Raw genomic sequence first — 20,164 nt, 5'->3', positions numbered from 1 at the left:
CCCTGTTTGCATTGTCCGCAACCAGAATGAATATGTCCGTAGAACACATAGCCCGTCTGCCTGTCTGCAAAATTGTGACGCAAATTTATTGTGTTTGAGGACCTGAACACTGTCTGTACACAGGGATTGGACACTGTCCGTAGAACACCCACACGCATGCGTAGACCCGACCCCACGCATTTGGTGTCCTACAGACAGCGGTCCCATCCGCAAATGTGTCCGCAACGTCATCATATGACCGCACGCGCGCTAAGCATAATGAACACTGTCCGGGCTCATGGATACCTAAAAAGTGTTTTTTTTTGCGCAATCCAAGGTATTTTCCTGGGAAAGTTCACCCTTGTCCCAGACCACATCCCTGGCGATCTGCATACTTTTTGGATACAGAGGAGAGTGATGAAGAGGATGAAGAGGATGAGGTAGTGGAAGTTCCTACTACTAGTGCTCACCGTGATTCTTGGGTGTGGAGGTATAACCTCCACACTTGATGGTGTACCAAAAGCATGTGCAAACAAGGTGACCTGCAATCAGTGCAAAGTGGTGCTGAGTCGTGGGAAACCGGGTTTGTACCGCTATGGTACTACCTCAATTTGTATTTGTATTTATTGTTTTATATAGCGTCTTAATCCAAGGCGCATTACAGTTAACAACAAGAACACATAAACATGGAGCAGTAGAAGCAATAACAGTAAACTTGAATCAAACCGGCATGTAGAACAATTTGCATGAGAAAAGGGGAGAGGAGAGGAAGGGGGAGTAGAAGGAGGTAAGAGGGAAAGAAAGTCATGAGTAAAGTGAATAGTAGGAGGAAGGAGAATTTAGAAGAGAAGGGGAAAGATAAAGAGAAAAAAAAGACGGGTACTAGAGGGAGGGAGAGAAGGGTCAGAGGTGGTCAGAAGGGTCAATGAAGCAACACCTAAAGTCGTTCCATGGTGGGGCTATTTGTAAGGTTGTACCTTGCGATAAACGTAGTAGGTTGAGTTCCCCTGCAGCATCCTCCGTTTCCGCTCCTGCCACCACAAGAGACATTCCTGTGGGGCAGCGCATCCCTCCAGCTGCCTTGCAGGCCATATATGATAATGTTGATCCCCACCTTTAGAAGGTCACAGATTTGTGCATGTACTGCAACGCAGTACTCTGGAGGGGGAGAACCTTCAAAGTGCTTTCAAGACTGTTGTCAAGCAGCATGAGAAGGACTGCTACCAACCTGAATAAGGCCCACCCTACATCTTCCTCTCTCCACCTGCCCTTTCTTAACCCTGTGGTTGGTGTCCCTTCCTTACCCTCCTCTGCCTTCCTTTCCTTGTGTGTCGTGTTTAAAAAAAAAGAAAAAATAATAAAAAAAATAAAATAAAAAAGGTTCTTTTCAGAGCAACCTTTCACATTTCAAAAATAGAAGTGTCAATGAAATGCTACAGGGCCCTGTGCATTTTTCGAAGTCTGCGGACTGTCCACAGACCTCTAAATCTTTGCGGTGCTGCCCTGTCAGAACCATTGCACTATTCTCAGGGCGGAAGTGGTGGCTGTGAAAAAAGCCTTTTGTGGGTTTTTTTGTGTTTCGAAAACTTCAAATGGTCAACCCCTACTGCATACTGGATTGCTTTAATTCCAAAAAAGGTTGCAATGCATTTTCTATATTTCACAGAAAAATCTAACTGCCAGCATAAATAAGATGTACTCCATCTCTGCGAAAAATGTGTGTACCACGAAACAAAATGTTTTCATTGTAAAAAGAGGACATACAAACATCTCTCAAAAAGGAATAGACAGCCTTGTTGACATTGCGCCTTGCTTTCTCCATTTGTGGACCAAATGAAGAAGAGCGCAGAAATACGGGAAAAAATTACGCTGGAGTTTAGATACATGTCCATGACTTTCCCGGGTCCTTCTTTCATTGCAAATTGCAAAGAGTTTCCAGACACATGTCCTAAACGGTTCCCTCCACAATGAATAATAATAATATCTGGAGGACACCAGTGTCACCAAAGTAGCACAACGAGGTACCAAATCCAGCCACTTCATTCCACGTCAAATCTGAGCATGGGGAATTAAAATTTAAATAGTGTGCCCCATTTCCCCTTTGAGGTTGGCTCTGAAAAGAGCCTTCTCCAAAGCAACCCTTATGTTCCAAAACAGCATGGCATTTCCCATAAAAGATAAAGACATGCCATCTTCTTTAAAGTAATCAACATTACCAGAGTCAATGTTGTCATTGTTGCAAAAGAACATGCCAGCTCTAAGCATAAAAGCAAACATGCCTCGGTTGATTAAATAACGAGCAATATCTTGCTGAGGACAAAAAACAGAACTATTGTCCCATATTGCCCTAGAAAAAATACCTTGGCATTTGGAAGTAGTTTCATTACTGCATGAACAAAGTTTTCTAGATCTTTTAACAAAGTAGGGACACTGACATAGACCAAATGCAAAGCACCACAGAGCAGAACAACCACATGTGGACTGTTAACCCTAGCCATATCTTCACAAACTTCTAGCATTGCCTGCAAATTGAAACCAGGCACAGTGCTCCACATAACCTCCACTCCCTTTACATCAAAATTGCTGGCCACATTCCTACATTTAGCATACTGCTCCAAACCATTCACAAACATATCTCCAAGCACCAACACCCTGACTTTCTCCACCTTTGCTAGCTTTACTACACACAGCCTCTCTCAATACAAAGCAGAACCTGAACACCTGATTGGCTAATCCCTACAGTCGCCTCTCCATGCTGCATTTGCTGAGAAACCTCAGATGTGGCACGCCCTCCGCGAACAGCCGCGATGTCCGTGCAGCGTGTAACACTGGGATAGCCCTTGTACCCTTTCCACTTCACTCTCTGCACCATTCCCTCATTGGCTACTGTTCAGCAGTCACACAACCATCCACCAATCACATTCAAGAAATCTACATCTCACTCCATCATCACAATTCAGCCCTTTAGATGTACTATTGATCACTCTGAGTACAATTGGGCTGTGACTGCAAAGTACCTACAGCAACTACTAGTAAACACTCCAACATTTCTACTTGCAGATTCATGCACATCCACATGCATGAACACAAACTACAGGTATGAATATTTTCTGCACAGTACATGTACATTTCTTGTATAAATGAACATACATGCCAACATTCAGAGCCACCTGGCAGGTAGATTTCCACAGGGAAATCTGGAGACCTACATTTCACCATAGAAATGCATTGGGGCTACGGTAATTTTAGGTGGGAGAATATGAAAAATAACAATATTTTTCACTGAAAAATCAGGAGACTCCCGCCTAAATTGGGAGGGTTGGCATGTATGAATGCATATAAACAGATTAGCTGCCACTTACCCTTTATAACCTGTAAAATAAGCTTACTGTCATTTCTCCCATCTGCTATGATCAAGTGTCACTTGCAAAGTTGTCTGCTCTCCAAATTTCTATTTACCCATATTATTAACTGCAATGTGAAATTTTCTTCATTCATTCGATCATTTGTGTAACCACTGCCACCTATTTATTCACATTTCTACCGTGATAGCATTTAATGCATTATAGTGCATAGGATATACATACAATTTCCTTTCTATACATTCTGCATATTTAACATACATTCTATCATTTCAACTTCTTTTACACATTATTATAATACTAATCTAACACAACACACACATCTATCTAACAAAGTGTCATTTCATGTTAAAACATGCGAGAAATAACAGTATAATTATGGAAAAAAACGTTCTAGTGTGTTGTAAAATGACACGCATACAGGATGAGTACATGCATCTTTATTTATGCACACAGATACCCAATATCATTTGAAAGGGTCCTAGCTGAAACAACACCATTGCCTCTAAAACTGTTCTTCCAATCTAGACAGCTATCACATTCCAGCTGGTTTCCCATTCCGTCCTAGAATTTAAAACAGCATTCAACAATGCACAGGTGCATTCATGTCTATCACATAATCTTCAACTATGTACAGTGTTGTAAAGCAACACATACATCTCCCCCTTCCCTTCAGTCTGCAACACAAGCACCAGATCTTTCCTTTCAACCTTTACTTTTTTTCAGACTCTCCCATCTCCAAGCACCACATAATCACCCATTACTTTGGTAATTACCTACTAAGTAATAAGCTGCTGACCCCATCAAATCCATCTGCTTTATTTCCCACACCTTCACAAATGCATACTTTGCATACTTTTACGTATAGTTCCTGCCATTTACCCTGTAAAACTAGCAAACAAAACATACGATTATTTCTTCTATCTCCTAACATCCAATAACACTGCCTGTGCTCTGTGCGCTTACTATTGCACTCATTTCTAAAGCACATTCAACAAACAGATTCTAAATGAAATATACAGAATGCACATAGGCAAAGGAAAGTGCATGTACTATGTACAGTTATCAGAAAGCAAAAACAAAGAAATCCATGTCTACATTAACAACAGTGCAATTAACATACATATTTACTAACTTCTTTATTTCACAATTGCAGTGAAGACCACTCCCCTGAAAAGCAGCAGCAAATGAAGTACGAAGAAGAACTCATAAGAAACCTCCTCTTTGCATCCAAAAAAGTAAGTGCAATTCTGCCATAATGTTCTAACTGTTACTAAAACACTGTAGAATTCTAGTATTCTAGAACAAACAAGTGTACTAATCCTGCAACATTAGATTCAGTATTAGTACTTTCCCTCACCAGCTCAATACTTTGTATTGTAATCTGAACACCAGTATAGTAACACACAAATACAAGAATAGCCTTCCCAACCTGATGTAGCCGCCCATTGCACAATCACACACCTCTACATACATCCTTACCATCACACTCAGACACTCATGCACAAAGCACACATACACTGCACAAGATCCCAACACACACTTTCTTTTTTTGCTCCAACAGACCCCAAAGAATGCATACCAAAAAGCAACTCCATAGAAAGCAACAAAAAAGTAAAGGAAATCAAACTAAAACTCTCCAAAATAAGCATCCACCTCTAGCAGAATTTGTACAAAAAGTTCAAACAAAACATCTAATACAGTCATTAAGCGAAACAAAACAAGCTTCCAGTACAGAAACTTTGCCTCCTCTTTCAAAATGTAAAACGAAACAGAAAGTGATTAGCAACACTGCAGCTACCACTAGTGCTAACACTGCACCTATAAATCTTGATTTAGTGGCAAGTAAGCATATCAAAAAAATTATTTTGCAAAAAATGTTACGCCACAGAGTCCTTCAGAACCTTTTAAAAACAGGAGAGAAATCACGCACAACCCTTAAAACCTACTGTAGAAAATTAATACTAGAAGCTCACATAGACAGTGCAATCCTTCTCAGAAAGAAATTATTTTAGTTTTAAACAGAATGAAACCACTAACAAAACTAAGTACTAAACTACACAAAAGACTTCTCAATAAACTGAATATCAATACAGATAGCTTCACAAACATCTGTGGAGGTGAATGGAGTCACACCACGAGCACAGAACCATATTTCAATGAAGAAGCATACAAACAAAAGCAAACAAACCCAATTGCCATACATAGCAGTGAATGAAAAACATAATAATGCCATTATGGAACAAGAAACGCTGCTCACAAAAACATCCCCAGAAAACTTAGTACCAACTCTCCATTCCGCTGAACCAATACGTCCAGTTTATAAATGGCCGTGCACATCAATGTGTAACATAGCCAAAAAATCTTACATACCTTTATGCCAGTTCCTCTATCAGTATGTGAAAGGCAAAGACAAATTCAAAATGAAACTACTATAAAATATGGACTTCTGTCCAGTGCGCAAATACACAGGACTACAAGAACATTCATTAGCCTGCATTTCTGGACCTATTTGCAAAAGCACCGTCCACCATATCAAAATGATATCAACACATCATTCAACTATATGAAATCTGGTCCATAAACGGTACTATGCCAAAAGTCCTGCTTTAGCACACTAGCCAATTTCAATAACAATCTTTTACATGGTACAGCCAAACAACTACTCGAAGAAATATAGCATAGCCCGAGAAACTATTTTGGAATTGAAAGCCACTTACAAAATGCAATAGGTCTACAACAGACTAGCAACAACTGTACAGATGGCAACCTTCTATTACACACATACAAAAAAGAAATACTAAAGTTTAAAAGTGCATCTGCTGAAGTACCAAAGCATGTGTGTGTTTGTTGCCGCAGGACTTTTTATAAAAATAGCACAAAAACTGTAGACATAACATACAAAATAGAAGACAATGAAGATTCCAAATGGTTCCAATTAGCTCTCTATCTTATAGCAGAAAAACAAATATGAGATTACTGACCCCTTAATACTTTGCAGTTACTGCACTGCAAAACTGGACAACAACCAAACACCTTCACATGCTAACACAAAGTGTCAGAATCCGAGTTCATGTCAGAGCACATTTTAGGCCACCAGAAGTTCCTTCTGATTGTCTGATAGGTGGCCTTGATTCCACGGTGCCTGAAATGGAATGTGTCATGGCAGAGATTCATGACCTTAGTCTGAGTATTCCGGGTAGGGATATCCAAATTCTTGTCCTTAAAAAGGTGTCCATCCTTGGTAGAAAGGCCCCAGAGATTATCCTTGGTGTACTCCTTCCAGATGTCAGAAGTTGCAGTCTCTGTGCGTATCATTTCTAAAAGCGAGTTGGCCTGGGCTATGAACACCTTATCAGGAAACATCTTGGGAAGAGTTAGTGCTTCTTCTTTCATGTAATCCGGTCTTCTGGAGAGAGCATCCGCTATTACATTAGAAGGACCAGGAACAGGTTGAATGCTGAACTGATATTGGGCGAAGAAATAGGCCCATCTTGCTTGGTGACTGTTTCGGCATTCCATTGACTGTAAAACCTGGACGTTCCAGTGATCATTACTTACCAGAACCGGATATCTTGCGCCCAAAAGGAGATGACGCCATTCTGTGAAGGCTTGTCTTATGGCGAGCAGTTCCTTCTCCAGGACCGAATCATGAGTTTCACTAGGATGTAGTGTTCGTGACAGATAGGCAATAGGGTGCTCATGTTGTATTTTGCTTCTTGTTTGAGGACTGCCCCAATCGCGTATTCTGAAGCATCAGTCTCTACCAGGAAGGGTTTGGTGGTGTCCGGTTGAGCCAGGATGGGTTCACTGTAAATTGGCATTAAGTTTCTGAAAGGCGGCTTGCTGGATTGCTGTCCACTGAAAGGGTGTATTCTTCTTTTGCAGACGGACAATGGGTTGTACGATAGTTGAGAACTTATGGATGAATTTCCTGTAAAAATTAGCAAGTCCTAGGAATGACTGTATTTGTTTCACTGAGGTTGGAGCCGGCCAGGAGAGGATAGTTTCGACCTTGGTTGGATCCATGGCCACCCTTGAGGGCTCAAAATGAATTCTCAGTATTTAACTGTGGATACATGGAAGATACACTTCTCACGTTTGGCCAGCAGATGGTATAAGACCAAAGTGACGTGTTCCTGATTTAGAGCCGGGTCTTGTGAGTAAATCAGTATGTCATCTAGGTATGCGATAACAAAAAGAAACAGCATGTCGAAGAAGACTCTGTCCATAAACCGTTGGAATATCGCAGGAGCATTGGCTAACCCAAATGGCATCACCAGATATTCGTAGTGGCCAAAGGGGGTCTGAAAGGCCGTCTTCCATTCATCGCCTTCCTTGATGCAAATCAGTTGGTAAGATCCTCGCAAATCCAGTTTGGTAAAGATCACTGCTCCATGTAACGCCTCCAGGATGTCCGAAATGAGTGGCAAGGGATATCTGTCTTTTAAGGCACATTTGTTCAGGCCCTGGTATTCCAGGCATGGACGGAGTTCCTTTGTATTCTTTTTTGGTACGAAAAAGAGAGAGGCCCTAGCAGCGATTTGGATGGACAAATTGTCCCATTGGACAGGTTGGTGTCCAGATAATCACGGAGGGCAGCTTTCTCGGGCTCTGACAGAATGAACATCCTTCCAAAAGAATGTTCTCTTCTGTGTCAATAGCGCAGTCTTCAGGGCGATGAGGAGGAAGTGATTGGACAATGGCAGAAGAAAATACATCTGAAAACTGATGGTACACCTCGGGTACCTGTGTAATGGTAGAAACAGTGATGCGGTGAGAGTCAGGGAACCTATCTCCTGAGGACTGTTGGAGTTTCCCGGATAGACAGTGAGTGAGACAAAACTCAGAACCCAAGAATAAGGATCCTGCCGCCCAGTTGATAGAAGGATTGTGTTTTCGCAACCAAGGCATTCCAAGCACTATGGGGTAGTGAGCTGCCTTACATATGTCAAAATGCAACAACTCTTGATGGTTGTGAATAGTAAGCAAGAACTCAGAGGTTTGTTGAGTTCTGGATCCGGAAGATAGGGGTCTTCCGTCTATTCCTTTGACTGCCTGGAAGACATCCTTGGTTTCTCGAGGAATGTGATGTTTCTCTGCCCATTCGTCATTGAGGAAGAGACCCATGGCCCTGCAAACCACCCAGGCCAGGATGGAACATATTTCCTTGTTGGGAGTTGAAAGGATCACTTGAAGTAGCACTAAGGAATTCTTTAGAGAACAGTCCAGTGGAAGAGGAACGTCGGAGCATGAATCTTTCTCCCAAAATTGGGCTCTGTTCAGAACCGGGAGCTGGCGTTTCCCGAGTGATGTGGAGGAGCTATCGGGCAATTACGCACTAAATGTTTGTCTGAAGCACAATACATACAGAGATCACTATTGATCCATCGGGTCCTTTCCTGGGATCTTATAAGGCCTCTCAAGGAACCAAGCTGCATGGGTTCTGGCTCAGTCGGACCTTGGGTTGGTGCCACTTTTTCCCTGGGGCTGGTGTATTCAGGTGGAGTTCTTGGTAGCGGATTCCGTGCCTTCCTCTTCTCAGCCTTTCTTTCTTGTATTCTGAAGTCAATCTGTAAGGACAGGTCTAAGAGGGCTTGGAAGTATCCGCGACGGGCTAACCTAGCCAATTCATCCTTAACCTCTTCACTTAATCTGGATCTAAACAAGGTAAAGCAGGCTTCAGGGGTCCAGTTAGCGTCTTTAGCCAGTTGTTTGAAGCGGGTGACGTATGTCAGCATGTCCTGGTTGCCCTGCTGGAATTCCAGCCATCTTTCCTGGGTGGTATACACCTGTTCAGGACGGTCGAACATGGCCTTGATGGCGGAAACAAATTCATCATAATTGTCAAATAACAAATCCCCTGCAGACACTAAAGGGGTAGCACAGGCCAGTGCATTGCCAGATAAATGAGAGATCATAAACCCCACCTTGGCTCTGGGAGTGGAGAAGTAGTAAGGTTTGAAGGTAAAATGAACCAAGCATGAGTCCAGGAAGGAGCGTAAGGTCTTTGGGTTACCATCGTATTTATCCACAACACCTCCTAGTGAGGCACTTTTTTGATAAGCCGAAATCCTGGACAGAACGAGCTGTTTTAAAGCTGCATTTTCAGCGTTGAGGTTCTGTACTTCTGTGGTAAGTTCCTGCATACCTCTCATTAGGTCTTGCATGGCAGCCTCCATTGTGGGAACGGTATTAGTTGGGTGGTGTCTTCGGATTTGTGTCTCACCTGTTTGTTTCTTGTAGTTCTTTTCTTGGAGTTTGCAAATACAACTAGTGTAAATTGCTATGCAAATGTAGCAATCAATATTCTATTCCAATTGCCACCAATTATTGACAACATTTACTTACATGGTACAGACCAATTGTGTTTGCAAATCTTAGTCCTTCATAGAAATGCAATCAACAATCCTGACAACACTTACAGTTTTTCTGGAATAAGGCAGGAATTTGACTACTGTGCTGGAATGGTCAAATTCACTATAAACTCACAAGAAGATCCACAAGAATTTCTAATGTACTTACTACAAGTAATAGAAAACAAAAACATACCTATAAATGAAATCTTCCAGATACATACTCTTTGCAGGGATATAGTACAAGATGAAGTTCCTAATGAATGCTTTGTGTATGTATCCATACCTAACTGTGAATCCATTCCATTTCAGCAACTTGTACAAAATGCAAACCATGGCAGATTATGTACTACCTGCAATTCCGATAATCGTTCCACCTTACAAATATAGACATATAGTAAATATGTAATAGTAATCCTTTTACTTTATAATGCAGATAGTACCAAAAACAACTGCAAGCTGACTAGATTCACACATGGTCAAGGATCACTTGGTAAGAAAACCTTCACAACATAGGTATTATCTACCACGCAGAAGCCACAACCAATGCAGGTCACTGCACTGCATATATAAAAAAAGAATTGTGAATGGTTCGAATGAAATTATACTACAATTACTCTAAAACAGAGATTACCAGCAAATCTTGTAAACGCTTACTTAATATTCTTAAAACCAAAATGTAATAACTAATCTGTGTATGAACATAAAAAAATTCAACTAGTTACAATACGCCAACTGGTATCTAACTGCCCCAAGATTCTGCAACAAGCAAACAGATAAATGAATACCATTAAATTGAAACAAGAAATAAACAGATGGAATACGCCAACAGGTATCTAACTGCCCCAAAAATCTGCAACAAGCCGACAGATAGATGAATACCACTGAAATGGAAAAAGTAATAAACAAATAGAATACACCAACTGCTACCTAATTACAACAATACTACCACCCCTTTGAAATTAAAAAACCATGCACCTATTCAATTCCTCCTATTGAAATCAATGAAAGAATTATATTGATCCACGGATCCAATATGGCCGGCGCCTCGAAACAATGTGACGCACCTCACGCCTCATCCCAGCCAATCAGAGAACATGTTGCGTGTCTGCGGACATGATGCAAGCCGATTAGCCAATCAGTGTCTCCTCCGTGGAGTGAACAGGGAAGTGTGTCCGCAGAGCGGACATAGATATTACACATTTTTTGGCCTTACATTTTGGTCATAAAAAAAAAACTACTGGACTCATTTACAGCAAATTAGGAAAAGCACACGTTCAGGACCAAGCTGCCGCTCCTGCCCCAAATTTGGTGAAAATCTGTCCAGCGGTTTGGGCTGTAGGTGCGACAGACATTTTCTCCTATGTCTATGGGAAAAAAAGACATTTTGCTCCCCCCCCTTTAACTTTTCCCCCCCTTGACCAAACCTCACCACACTTTGCAACATAATTCAGAGTGGGCCATATACTATATATATAGGATTTGTCCAAGGAGAGCAGAAAGTTATAAGCCACCCAAAAGGTGCTCTTCCTATGGGTTTAGCAACTTAGTCTCCGTTAAAAGCACAACAAATGGAATTCACTCCTGAGAACAGCTGAAAAATGCCAGTGTCCTTTCAGCAAAAAAAGGGAAAACATCACTTCAAAGCCGGATAGCACAAATATTCTTTATTAGTAGTTGTGCATCGGCAAAAGGGAAAAACCTGTACAGAAACTCTTGCGTTTTGTGATATACCAAACGCTTGATCATGTAGGTTTAAATGGGCACAGATAATGGACTACTTTTTTTTCCGTGGCAGCTCTATGATAATATGTGAAGAGTGTCTCCATGTCTCTGACAAGTCATCCTGGGTGTAAGTAGTCAGCCATCTTACAACATTATAAATCCCATGAATCCTAATGCATATAGCGAGCGTTGATCTCCTTAAAATAGCAAAACATGTCATCATTGGACTGCCGCAGAACATTTAAGCAGGAGTGTGACTGTTTAAATTCAAAATGTAACAACATGCTAGAACATATACAATGGGCCTCATTACGACCCAGGCAGTAGAGTGTTAACGGTGCCGGTATAGCTGCCGGCGCCAATTTCCCTCTACCGCCTCATTACGAGGTCTGCTTGCGGGTCCCGCTAAGGACGTCTGGTAAAACCAGGCATCCTTAGCGGGACCCGCTAGCAGACCAGGATGCTAACAACGGGCCCGTCATTAACAGGCCCGTTGTTAGCATCCTCCCCATTCGCATTGAGCCCTATGGGAGCTCAAATGGGAGTGGGGATGTACCGGGTCTGGGTCCCGGGAAATGGAATTAACGGGCCTTCCACGGTTGGAATAGCCCGGTAATTCCCTATTCCTGGAACCCGGACCCGGTACCCAGTATGGTGGTAGCCATGCCGCTAAAAGCGGCATGGCTACCTCCATACTGGTAATGAGGCCCAATATGTGCCACCCTGAGCAAGCTCATAATGGGTGGGCTAATTGTAAATAAATAAACTCTCCCAGTACAATAGATCGACCAGAAAATAAATGGAAATAACCATATATATTAATTGAATCTGCTAAAGCGAAATTGCTAAAAGTAAGCCCTCTGCCACAATGATAGCGAAAATGTGCATGCTTGCAGATATAATCTCTAATGGACATAATGCCCGGCCTCCATTTGTAATGCGGCAGTACCAATATAGTCATGTTATAATACCGAATTTCTGTATGAGTATGCTTAGACAGAACAACACGGGGAAGTTTCTCGTTACAGAACAGTGCAAATACGCAAAAAGCAGCAATATCAAACAGTTTACAAAATGTATATCAAGGCGGCAATAATTTTCCTAGCAGTAAAAATAAAGTACATAGTGCTTTCCGTCCATGCATGCAACTCCTGAAATAGACAACAGATTAGTTTTATGTCCACGAGAAAAGGTAGAGAAAATATCCCTTAAAATTCCATCTCTCAGAATTTTTGAGTGCATGCATGGACTGCTAAAAATCAGAAAAGGGAAGCTGCCTCTCATTAAAGTGTGTAGTGCGTGCAAATATTGCTTTCCTCTAAAGTGCATAGTGAATAAAATGTTCCTTTTTGTAAAGTGTCTAGTGCAAATGTTCTTGCATGTTGACAACTAGCATGTTCTCATACATTAAGATAAAATTCAATTATAAAGTACCTGTTCAATGGACTCCTTATAATAAGTCACAAAACCTAGCCCAGCTGACTTAATAAAATAAAGTTAAAAAATCACTCAGTTTTAAAAGAAACAGACTAAAACTGACAATTCATATATGTTGATAGCAGATTGGGGTAAAACGAACAGATAATTAAATATACTTTCTAGCAAACACACTAGCAACCATGCAAAACTATATAACAAGAATACTGCCCAAATGGTTGAATGGTTAAAAATGCAAAGTACACTGCAATACGCACAGTTCAGAGGGGTAATGGGCAGAAGTCCTCACGTGCCCAGAACATGTACAGCTCCTCATATAGGTTATGGTCTTTGTTTTTTTGTCTCAAGGTCCAAAAAAGAAGCTCACGGTTGCCTCCTCTGCATGGTTTAGAAATTGTGTGTATGCCAAAGAACGAGAACCCCTCTAGTTTTCCACCATGTTCGTTCTTTAAATGGAGCACCATTGGGTATGTGGGATCAGCATTTTTAATTGCCCTGATATGTTGAAGCACTCTCAATTTCAGTTTGCCTTTTGTGCTCCCAACATACCATTTATCAATGGGCAGTTTAACACGTACAGCACAAACTCCGTTTCACATGTAATTCTGGACAAGATCTTGATATTCTGTCCTAAAATTGGGGGTAAATAACTGGTGGTACTGACCGCATTACTACATGCTTTACATTTGGCAAATTTTTGAAAACCCGTTTTTATTATTTTATTCATCCAGCTGCCCCCCAATGCATTGTTAAGAGCACTCATGAAAGTGGGTACAAGGATGTCTTTGAACGAGGTTGACCTCCGGAATGTAATATTTATCTTGTCATCAAGAATACCGCTCAAATGTTCATCTAGTTTGAGAACATGCCAAAGTCTCTGCATGATCTGGCAAATATTCTGAACTCCATAACTGTAGGTCACAATAAGACGTGTATCACTCTTTTTTGTGGCCTTGTCTTGCACAGTGTTTGAAACCAATAATAAAGAATGACCTGTATCCCTGGCTTTTATGAAGGCTCTCTCAAGTACTTTTTTAGAGTAATCTCGGTTTTTGGACCTTTGTGCCATTAAGGCACATTCGCTATCAAAGGTGTCAATTTTTGAACAATTTCTCCGGATGCGAATAAATTCCCCATATGGGATACTCCACTTTAGGGCCATGGGAAGGTTACTCTTTGCATGAAGTGGTACATTAGAACTGGTTGGTTTCCTATATAAGCTGGTAGTACATTCTCCTCAGGCCACAGTAACAAGAATGTCCAGAAATATAATTTCCCTCTTACTATGGCTCTCCGTAAATTTCAAATTTAATTCATTGATGTTCAATGCCTTGACAAAGTAAAACCATTCCAAAATGATACCCTCCCAGATAACAAGCAGTTAATCAATATAGCGTAGCCATAAAGCTATCTTTGCCGTATATTCACTGTTTCTGGGATGCCCGACCACGAACTTCTCCCACCATTGTCAAGTTCACAGATGAGGGGCAAACATAGTGCCCATAGCAGTACCTTGAAGTTGGATAAAAAACTCTTTGTTGAAGAGAAAACAATTGTTGGTAAAGCAGAGTTTGATCATCTCCTGTATCATATGCCCATGTTGAAGGTAATTCATAGACCTGGTATACAGAAAATATTCACATGTGTTGAGGCCATCAGAGTGAATAATCAATGTATAGAGGGAGACTACATCCAATGTTGTTAACGAATAGCAGGATTCCCATGGTATACCTTCTATCCGGCTCAAGAAGTCGTTGGTATCTTTTAGATATGAAGGTAAAGTAGTCACAAAAGATATCACTGTCTCATCAACAAATCTTCAGATATTTTCCAACAGTGCCCCACACAGAGTTACTATTGGTCTGCCCGGGGGGTTTGTCAAACTCTTATGAACTTTGGGCAGAAAGTAAATTGTTGGAATAATAGGGAATTTGGTATGTAAAAACGCACATTTATCTTCGTCTAGCAAGTCTCTCTCCTCCCATGTTTGAAGAAGTTCACATCATTTATTACTCATGGCCTGTGATGGATCATCCTTCAAATTAGCATAGCAGTGTTTGTCCAATAATTGTCTTTGGGCCTCTTTTATATAGTCATCCCGGTTCATAATGACTATGTTTGTCACCTTATCTGACGGTTTGATAATATAATCCATCATGGCACCCAATTGTGTAACCTAACGTTCTTAAGGTCATTGATTACCAAATCTTGGGAAGCCTCAACATGGCCTCTCGGGTTGAACATAGGGAACATAGGGTTAAATCTCGATTTGACCTTGAGCTCAGTCTTTCCTGGCCAATTAATATCAATATTCATGGATCCCCGTTCTTGGTCTAGGATATCTGCAAAGTCAGAAAAAGAGTTAATGAAATTGCTGGACGTTTACAAATGTTTGTTTTTTAGGAACATTCTTATGTGCATTTATAGAATGATGGGAACTGTTGATGGAAAATATTTGCAGTACAGTTTTAAATGGCACTTGGTGTGTGGAAGTTTGATATGTTAGGCATATATGCATACTTGCCAACATGGTGCATGCTAATCTGTAGGTGTTTATGTAGTCCTAGATTTTAGTTTTGCATTCTGGGCCTTGTAGTTCCACTTTTCCTATTATAAAAGTTGGAATTCAAGTCTCAGATTGTGGAGAAAATATCAGGACTGGATAAGCACCTACAGATTGGAATGGGTGATGTTGAGATATATGCATGTACTGCCAAATTATTAAACTGGCACACACTAACTAAAAAAGTTCTACAAATCTATTCTATTTGCTTTTCCATTCGTTTATGAAAAAGTGACACAGTGCTGCTATAAATGAACATATGCATTTTTTTACTTTAATGAAATTGTTCTTAAAAATAATTATTTTTAAATGAAGAGCATTATAATTATGCACTGCTTCGTGTGAGTAGGTGCTGAATGCTGCATGGCATTTGCTAGAGTGCTTAAAAACAGAATATACTTACATATATATATATATATATATATATATATATATATATATATATATATATATATATATATATATATATATATATATATATATTTGCAAAGGAGTTGAATACATTTCTTTTTAAATATAAGCATACCTAATCTATGTCTTGTTAGATGCAGATCTTGTTGAATCTGGAAATAGAAATCTTGGGTAGTTTCAGAATAGTTTTTGATGCAGTTGCCTTTGATTATCAGGAGATATGTACGGTCAGAGTTCAAGTGTACATCTGAAGTGTTGAAATAAGAACACAGTGTTAGGTGTACAGTTTTCTTGGATGTAATTGGTGAATGGATGTGTGACTCTTTGAAAGCAGTCAATGAGGGAGTGTTGAGAACATGAAAGTGGAAAGGGTAGAAGGGCTACCCCTGTGCTATGAGGTCTGCGGACACTGCAGAAGTCCACGGACGGCACGTGCCACATCTGGGTTTTTGAGGCTGCCTAGCATGGAAAGGGGACTGTGGAGATAAACCAATGGAGTCTTCTGGTTGTGGTTTACAGGAAGTAAGGGTAGCATGTGTTTTGTTTTTTCTGTGCAGTTGAAGATGGATGTGTCTATGGCTATTAAAAAGCAGAGTGTGTGGATTTTTGGAAATTCTTCAATTCACCCATTGAAGGTGTATGCTGAAAATCATGGCATCTTTGGAAGAATTGTATTGGCAGAAATTGAAGTTTTGTAACATGCAGTTTGTTCCTTAAACTGGGCAAGCTTCTTCACATTCTGTGAGTGTATGGCTCACTTTAAAAGTGCATTCTGGAGGAGACAGTGTGGGGTATGTGATTCCAATATATTTGCAAGTTGCCCTGAAGGATTTCTTGAAAAGCCTATTTGAACAGTTTCCTGCTGCCAAGATAATTTTTTTCTGAAATGAATCAGAGGCACACATGGAAATGTCCAAACTTTTTCCATCTGGAAATGGAAAAATCAAGGCATGCTGCATCAATGTCATCTTTTGAGAATGACAATGTAAGATCTGATGTTGTGAATTCTTTTATTTTTTTCATTTGAAGTTCATTTTACAGATGTTGGAAATGAGATTTGTCTTTACAATGTTAGGAATGCATTGAAAAGTTCCTGTAAGAAAATTGTAGGGGAAGATGTGCAGTGTATAGTACTGCTGTACATACAAGCAAAACAAAAGGAAAAAAGGTGTTTGTTAACAGACACAAAAAAAGGTTCTTTTCAGAGCCACCACCAATGTTCCCTCTAAGCTGTGCGCATGTGCGCTTGCCCAGCTTCCTTCTGAGTGCCGCTCAGAAGATTTTTAGCAGTGCACACAGACAATTCTCACCTATTCAAAAATATTTAATAAGGCACAATCCACAGTAATTACTTGAAATGTTCTTTCTCTTAAATAAGCAACTAGTCTTGATATTCTGCTCATTTGCATTACACTACTATGCAAGGGTGACCGTAAACACATACAATCCCTAACAGCAAAATACACACAAAAGAGGTTAAGAACTAATATGAAAAACTGGCTCCAAGAACAGAAGAATCTAACCAGGATATGGCTGCACACATCAACCAAATAATGTTCCCTCGCCACCCATGACTCCTAAACTTGACTCTACCACACTTTTACCTCATGACTGTAACTTCTGCCCCAGAACACATTAAGATACAACCAGACAACCTTGAATCTTCCTCTCTTGGCTCAGCGAAAGGTTAGCAGACGTGTCCCTACATCCACTTGTTTTATCTTTGTTGTAATATGAATAACGGACACACGCCAGAATTTCTGTTACTCATTGTGCCTTACCAAAAGCTTCAACCACACTATACAATCGAACAACTAGTTCAAATATCGGATAATGACTGTAAGTAAGCAGGCTACTTGGATGTGTACCGTTATCCCATACTTACTCTTCTTTGTACATATGTCACGCGCTTTGAAGCAGCCCCCTTGCAAGTAACACATTCTAAAACTCAAATATTAATTTGCCCTCTAAGGATTTTGAGAGGACAAATGTGATGCTCATCTTCTCCTACTTTAGCATCACTAACATTATCCTATAAGTGGAGAGCAACATTGCAATATCATTTACTTTCCCTACAGTGGATAATGGGTATGGACTATGCCTGGGATTACTCATCCATAGTATCACGGCACCGGATATTCAGACATGAGAATACTTTTCACATAATCTGCATCGTTTTCAAGTGTTCAGAGTTCCTTTGGTCAGAGACCTTCTTACATTATAGGGTAAATCTCTGCTATACAAAAACGGTTTCACCGAGCACTGCATAATCCTACACAATGATATAAGGGTGGGGTATGCTGCATGCAATCTTGTATGCACTGCAAAATAATTATGTACATGGAGATTCATGACATTCTTAAAATGCACATAATATTTGAGGCATTAAATATGCCTTGCTTAAAAAATATTGTGGGCCTGCAAATATCCCAGTGAGTGTTTACTGCTACAATCCCTCACTTTTTACAGTGCTCTATCAACTAGTATTGGAGGATAGCACAGGGGCTGGGGAAGGGTATGGTGGAAGAGCACATGTCATCACTCCTTGTGGGTGATGAACAAAGCAGCAAATTAAAAAAACCAAGTCATACGTTTCGTCCAGGAAACTGAAGGAAATGTGTTGTTTGTTTGCTAAAGGATAGGAAACGTTGCAGCGTTAACTGCATTATCTGATCCTTGTTGTGCTGCTAAACAAATGTTGTTTGACCCTTCCAACCAGCAGTGCGAGCCATGAAGGGGCTCTTGCTGATGCCTGTGCGCTTCCTGGAGGAGGCGGGGCTTGTGCCGTACATGTGACGTATCACGTGAGCTTCCACATCTTCAAAACGCCGAGTCATCCGCCCAAGGGGCGAACGTTGCAACTTTAACTGCATTATCTGATCCTTGTTGTGCTGCTAAATGAACGTTGTTTGTCCCTGCCAACCAGCATTGCGAGCCGTGAAGGGGCTCTTGCTGGTGCCTGTGCGCTTCCTGGAGGGTTGGGGCTTGTACCGTAAACATGACGTATCACGTGAGTTTCCACACCTTCAAAACGCCTAGCCATCCACCCTTGCGGTGTTAAGCCCGTCGGAGACAGGCCCATTGGCTGTTGTGCAGCTGTTTGGCGCTGGGGCGCATAAGGTACTTCTGAGGCATATATTATTCTATTTTACTTTGGTGGTTCAAACTGTAAACTTGCTTCTTTAATCACTTTTGCAACCCACCTGTTTTAGTCATAATCTACTGGGTTGGCGATAAATGAGACTTCGGAGCTCACCCCTAACGGATGACATGGCCGACATGGCCGACCAAGATGGTTCATACCTGGTTGGAGAGGGTGTGGCAGCCCCAGTAGTGTCTCTTTCCTCTGTCCCAGGCATACCTCAGCCAGCTCCACTGGTCACTCATGCCCTTATTCATACAGTCAGACAGCGGGTAACTGAGGCAATTATCCCCTCATCCCTTATTCAAAAGGGTTGGAAAAGAGGGTTGGAATACACATTAACAACAACAAAAATTCAAAGTAGAATTAATGATCATTTTGTCAGAAAAAGGAACAAGAACACAAATGATCTAGCTGAATCTACAGATATTACCTGGCAGTTTTCTGATCCAAATCATGAGGATGCCGAAAGATCTCCTTCTACAGAATGCTCCCAGGCAACTCTGTTGTAACCGAACAATATCTCAGAAAACAGAGTAAGAATGCCTAGACCTCAGGATGAACAAGAAGGGCCCACAACTCCATCTTCAGTGGTGCCCTCTTCGGCTAATGAAAGTATGCTGGCAGCCCTGAGTTTCGTTCTTAATTCCCTGGTTTCAGTGTTTGAACTTCTAAAAACAGAAGTACAAACCCAAGCAGGTCTTCTGTTGGAAACTTCAAATGAAGTCTCAAAGAATGAATCTACAATGACGGCGTTGAATAACATCATGAATACAATTCTGATTCCGACCATAAAAGACTCACAAATAGAGGGAGTGAAACAAGGACTGGACATCGCCCAAATTCATATCTTATTAAAGGAGGAGGCAAAGGCTAATGTTATAACACAAGAACTTTTAAAAAATCTCCCTGTGGAAATTCAAAACCTTAAAATCCAGAGTCAGATACAGATCGTAGAGGGTCCTTTTGATTGTTTTGATGATACTCCGCTGTCAGATTCAGTCTTAGAAGAATTTAGAAGACTTGCAAATGTAGACATTGAAGGAATAGAAGAGATCTTGGAGAGTCCACTAAAAGCAAATGCTAAAAACCTTCATGAGTGGTCGACCAGGGAAACAAATTTGAGTCCTGGGATCCTCCAAAACCCCAAGAGAAGAAAGCGGCAAAACAGAAAAAGAGGGGTAGTGTT

This window comes from Ambystoma mexicanum, chromosome 2q (genome assembly GCF_040938575.1).
Source record: "Ambystoma mexicanum isolate Mex_15411 chromosome 2q, UKY_AmexF1_1, whole genome shotgun sequence".
Classification (NCBI taxonomy): Eukaryota; Metazoa; Chordata; class Amphibia; order Caudata; family Ambystomatidae; genus Ambystoma; species Ambystoma mexicanum.
The sequence above is the reverse complement of the archived record's forward strand: the minus strand, read 5'-3'. Positions refer to the sequence as shown.